The sequence below is a fragment of the Amblyomma mixtum genome, chromosome 3 (assembly GCF_055824585.1).
Source record: "Amblyomma mixtum isolate Tamu chromosome 3, ASM5582458v1, whole genome shotgun sequence".
NCBI classification, from domain to species: Eukaryota; Metazoa; Arthropoda; class Arachnida; order Ixodida; family Ixodidae; genus Amblyomma; species Amblyomma mixtum.
The window spans coordinates 409776717-409783053 of NC_143014.1; positions in this window are offsets into that span (position 1 = coordinate 409776717).

Genomic DNA, 6337 nt, shown 5'->3' on the forward strand with positions numbered 1-6337 from the left:
CAGCTCCTCTGCAGGGCGAAATGCCGCGTCGGACCGCGGGTACGGGCGCTCGATGCGAGGCGCCGCTGTAACATCGTTGATGCAGACGACTCACTAAGATTTAGACTAGATGTTGCATAAATTATTGCTACCTCACAACAGAAAAAATAAAATAATACTTTTTACTCTAACGCGAAATATATCTGCGATAAGAAATGCATAGTTGCCATGATGAGCACAAACGTCTGGCCACAATGCATCAAAAATTTGAAAGCTCGACAACAATGTCTTTGTTGTAAGCTTGGAGCTCACACTGTTTTACTTGCTGCAGGAATGAGGTTCCTTTTGTCTCAGCAAATAATAAGTTCCCACTAAGCATTTTTAGTACAAGCGGGAAGTGATAGTTTTCGTTCAGAAATCTGGCCACCAAGGTTATTCACGTAAGTCTGGCAACAAAGTAAAAAATTTGAAACAAATGTTAAATATTGTTATAAAATACTTACGCAGCTACACATTTTGAATTTATAATACACAGAACATATCCGCGAATAGAAATAGTTGCCATTATGAGCACAAACGTCTGGCCACACGGCATAAAAAATCTGAAAGCTCAACAACAATGTCTTTGTTGTAAGATTGGAACTTACGCTGTTTTGATTGCTGCGGAAATGAGGCTGTTTTTGTGTCAGCAAATAATATGCTCCCACTAAGCATTTTTAGTACAAGCGGGAAGTGACAGTTTGGTTCAGAAATCTGGCCACCAATGTTATTCACGTAAGTCTGGCAACAAAGTAAAAAATTGGAAACAAATGTTAAAGATTGTTATAAAATAATTATGCAGCTACAAATTTAGAATTTATAAAACACAGAACATATCCGCGAATAGAAATAGTTGCCGTTATGAGCACAAACGTCTGGCCACACTGCATAAAAATCTGAAAGCTCAACAACAATGTCTTTGTTGTAAGATTGGAACTTACGCTGTTTTCATTGCTGCGGAAATGAGGCTGTTTTTGTGTCAGCAAATAATATGTTGCCACTGAGAATTTTTAGTAAAAGTGGGAAGTGATAGTTTTCGTTCAGAAATCGGGCCACCAAGGATATTCACGTAAGTCTGGCAACAGTCTAAATTTTGAAACAAATGTTAAATTTTGTTATAAAATATTTATGCAGCTGCAAATTTGGAATTAATAAAATTTGTTTAGTTTGCATCGATGCACATAATCGTTTGGTGTAATTTTTAGGCATTTGAAGCCCATAACTTCCACTACACTTGTCCACAACTCTGCAGGGTTGTCGCCAGTTGGTTCAGTGACTCTCGCTGTCAGGGGTTCGGTGATCGCGCGATTGATTGATTGATTACGAACATCTTTATTTCTTCAATGTTCTCAGAACATGTGGGTGGGCCGCCTAGTGCGGTAGTCCACTGGCTGCTGCTGCTGCGCTGGCCCTCCCCACATGACAGTAGACATGATATGATAAGTTATCACGTGGTTTGAGCGTTATCTTCTGCTCCACCAGCAAGAGAAAAATTTCACCGGTCGTAATTGGCTATTGATCGTTGATTATCCCAAAACGTACCTATACACTATTAGAAATACATTCGGGAAGGACATAGTAGTTTAGGACGCTTATAATATTCAAAACACACACCGTGAAATATTCAAGCCTATTAGCTTTTCCCTTCTGCTGAAAGGCGACCAGTTCGGCTCCGAGTTCAACGTGTGAGATCGGTTCACTAGAAAAATGTCATCCTACTCCTTGCTGGGCCGCAAGCAGTAGGATGTTGACGTGCCACTGGTCGGTATCGGTCAGCTCTGTGGGTGGGCGTACTGCCTTGGTACGGAACAAAGTGAGAAACGACTGCCCTACACCAATACTCCGGAAGAGCCCCGTCTTCGCAAACCAGACCTGCTGTAGGAGAACTCGGCGTTGCTCAGCGCCCAAGTTGCACGAAGGACTTCTTGGCGACATCCAGTCCGGGTGTGCTGCCGCTCATTTTTTCTGCGCCTCCGCGCGCGCGACGACGCCTTTCGGCTGCGAACAACTCGCACCGACTTTTGGAAAGCACGGCGGCCACAGCTCGCGAGCGCCAAGCGGTTTTCCGCACTAGATCTCGCCCCCACAGCTCGCGGCGCATCATGGAGGAAGGAAAATGTCCGTTTTCCATGGTAACTCGGCGTTGAGCGAGTGCACCGGCCGCCGCCGGGACAGGCGACTGGGAGAATGGAGTGAATAATTTCACTGCGATAAGTTTTCAGTGGGTGGTCGGCTCGACTATCTCGCCTTTATGGCTTTGGAAACAGCAGCACTGACGAAGGTCTACGCAGAGTCCTCCCCGTTAATCGGAGTGTCAGCGCGCGCACATTTCTTTTTGCCTTCTTATGCATTTTGTTTTCATATGTATTTTTTTTGCAAAGGGCAAGCACTCCGCCTCTTCCCTCCAGCCCCGCGCGCTGCATAGCAGGAACTTTGGACAGTAGATAATTAGCACTGCTTGTGGACCTCGTAGGGCGCTGTTAGAGCAGCACCGTTGCGTGAAGTGTTTCGCCCGTGTCGCTTGCTTGGTCCTGCATACACAGAAAATTTTACGCGTCGCCCGGAACTACACCCGCGACTGGCAAATCGCACTCCGCCGTGCACGCTTCTGGGGTTCTGATTTATGTGCTCCCCGCCCGCCTCTGTCTTGGCCTCAAAACGCGGAAAGACTTGAACAGAGAAAATATTCAATTTGCTGTGGCAGTAAGGCAGCGCAGCAAAATTGAAGAAAAATGTACACTCTGCTAGTTGGTAAAAGAGAGCTAACAACACTTGGAACGGGCTACGCGCAGAGCTAGCACAGACAAACTTTATTTAGTTCAGATAAGTGGCAGGAGGGCGGACTTGCCCCCCACCCTCCCCCCGCGTCCTTGTCAACCGGCCGAGATCCCTCGGGACCTGGCGGCTTCGAAGGCTAGTCTTACGACGGTCTTATGCTCTGCCAGGTCCTATGGCTGCGTGGCGATACCACCCAGGACTCCTTACTGACAGCTGCAGCGGTGGATTGGGCGCATGCAAACGTCATATGGGCTGGGCAGCTCCTCTGCAGGGCGAAATGCCGCGTCGCACCGCGGGTACGGGCGCTCGACTCGAGGCGCCGCTGTAACATCGTTGATGCAGACGACTCACTAAGATTTAGACTAGATGTTGCATAAATTATTGCTACCTCACAACAGAAAAAATAAAATAATACTTTTTACTCTAACGCGAAATATATCTGCGATAAGAAATGCATAGGTTCCATGATGAGCACATACGTCTGGCCACAATGCATCAAAAATTTGAAAGCTCAACAACAATGTCTTTGTTGTAAGCTTGGAGCTCACACTGTTTTGCTTGCTGCAGAAATGAGGTTCCTTTTGTCTCAGAAAATAATAAGTTCCCACTAAGCATTTTTAGTACAAGCGGGAAGTGATAGTTTTCGTTCAGAAATCTGGCCACCAAGGTTACTCGCGTAAGTCTGGCAACAAAGTAAAAAATTTGAAACAAATGTTAAATATTGTTATAAAATACTTAGGCAGCTACAAATTTTGAATTTATAAAACACAGAACATATCCGCGAATAGAAATAGTTGCCATTATGAGCACAAACGTCTGGCCACACGGCATCAAAAATTTGAAAGCTCAACAACAATGTCTTTGTTGTAAGCTTGGAGCTCACGCTGTTTTGCTTGCTGCAGAAATGAGGTTCCTTTTGTCTCAGCAAATAATAAGTTCCCACTAAGCATTTTTAGTACAAGCGGGAAGTGATAGTTTTCGTTGAGAAATCTGGCCACCAAGGTTATTCACGTAAGTCTGGCAACAAAGTAAAAAATTTGAAACAAATGTTAAATATTGTTATAAAATAATTATGCAGCTACAAATTTTGAATTTATAAAACACAAAACATATCCGCGAGTAGAAATAGTTGCCATTATGAGCACAAACGTCTGGCCACACTGCATAAAAAATCTGAAAGCTCAACAACAATGTCTTTGTTGTAAGATTATAACTTACGCTGTTTTGATTGCTGCGGAAATGAGGCTGTTTTTGTGTCAGCAAATAATATGTTGCCACTGAGCATTTTTAGTAAAAGTGGGAAGTGATAGTTTTCGTTCAGAAATCTGGCCACCAAGGTTATTCACGTAAGTCTGGCAACAGTCTAAATTTTGAAACAAATGTTAAATTTGGTTATAAAATATTTATGCAGCTGCAAATTTGGAATTAATAAAATTTGTTTAGTTTCCATCGTTGCACATAATCGTTTGGTGTAATTTTTAGGCATTTGAAGCCCATAACTTCTACTACACTTGTGCACAACTCTAAAGGGTTGTCGCCAGTTGGTTCAGTGACTCTCGCTGTCAGGGGTTCGGTGATCGCGCGATTGATTGATTGATTACAAACATCTTTATTTCTTCAATGTTCTCAGAACATGTGGGTGCGCCGCCTAATGCGGTAGTCCACTGGCTGCTGCTGCTGCGCTGGCCCTCCCCACATGACAGTAGACATGACATGATAATTTACCACGTGGTTTGAGCGTTATCTTCTGCTCCACCAGCAAGAGTAAAATTTAACCGATCGTAATTGGCTATATTGATCGTTGATTATCCCAAAACGTACCTATACACTATTAGAAATACATTCGGGAAGGACATAGTAGTTTAGGACGCTTATAAAATTCAAAACACACACCGTGAAATACAAAAAGGCTTTTAGCTTTTCCCTTCTGCTGAAAGGCGACCAGTTCGGCTCTGTGTTGAACGAGTGAGATCGGTTGATTGAAAAATGTCATCCTACTGCTTGCTGGGCCGCAAGCAGTAGGATGTTGACGTGCCACTGGTCGGTATCGGTCGGCTCCGTGGGTGGGCGTCCTGCCTTGGTACGGAACAAAGTGAGAAACGACTGCCCTACACCAATACTCCGGAAGAGCCCCGTCTTCGAAAACCAGACCTGCTGTAGGAGAACTTGGCGTTGCTAAGCGCCCAAGTTGCACGAAGCACTTCTTGGCGACATCCAGTTCGGGTGTGCTGCCGCTCATTTTTTTCTGCGCCTCAGCGCGCGCGACGACGCCTTTCGGCTCCGAACAACTAGCACCGACTTTTTGAAAGCACGGCGGCCACAGCTCGCGAGCGCCAAGCGGATTTCCGCACTAGATCTCGCCCCCACAGCTCGGGGCGCATCATGGAGGAAGGAAAATGTCCCTTTTCCATGGTAACTCGGCGTTGAGCGAGTGCGTCGGCGGCCGCCGGGACAGGCGACTGGGAGAATGGAGTGAATAATTTCACTGCGACGAGTTTTCAGTGGGTGGTCGGCTCGACTAGATCGCCTTTATGGCTTTGGAAACAGCAGCACTGACGAAGGTCTACGCAGAGACCTCCCCGTTAATCGGCGTGTCAGCGCGCGCTCATTTCTTTTTGCCTTCATATGCATTTTGTTTTCATATGTATTTTTTTGCAAAGGGCAAGCACTCCGCCGCTTCCCTCCAGCCCCGCGCGCTGCATAGCAGGAACTTTGGACAGTAAATAATTAGCACTGTTTGTGGACCTCGTAGGGCGCTGCTAGAGCAGCACCGTCGCGTGAAGTGTTTCGCCCGTGTCGCTTGCTTGGTCCTGCATGCACAGAAAATTTTACGCGTCGCCCGGAAGTACACCCGCGACTGGCAAATCGGACTCCGCCGTGGACGCTTCTGGGGTTCTGATCTATGTGCTCCCCGCCCGCCTCTGTCTTGGCCTCAAAACGCGGACCGACTTGGCCAGAGAAAATATTCAATTTGCTGTGGCCGTAAGGCAGCGCAGCAAAATTAAAGAAAAATGAACACTCTGCTAGTTGGTAAAAGAGGGCTAACAACACTTGGAACGGGCTACGCGCAGAGCTAGCACAGACAAACTTTGTTTAGTTCAGATAAGTGGCAGGAGGGCGGACTTGCCCCCCACCCTCCCCCCCGCGTACTTGTCAACCGGCCGAGATCCCTCGGGACCTGGCGGCTTCGAAGGCTTCTCTTCCGACGGTCTTATGCTCTTCCAGGCCCTATGGCTGCGTGGCAATACCACCCAGGACTCCTTACTGACAGCTGCAGCGGTGGATTGGGCGCATGCAAACGTCATATGGGCTGGGCAGCTCCTCTGCAGGGCGAAATGCCGCGTCGGACCGCGGGTACGGGCGCTCGATGCGAGGCGCCGCTGTAACATCGTTGATGCAGACGACTCACCAAGATTTAGACTAGATGTTGCATAAATTATTGCTACCTCACAACAGAAAAAATAAAATAATACTTTTTACTCTAACGCGAAACATATCTGCGATAAGAAATGCATAGTTGCCATGATGAGCACAAACGTCA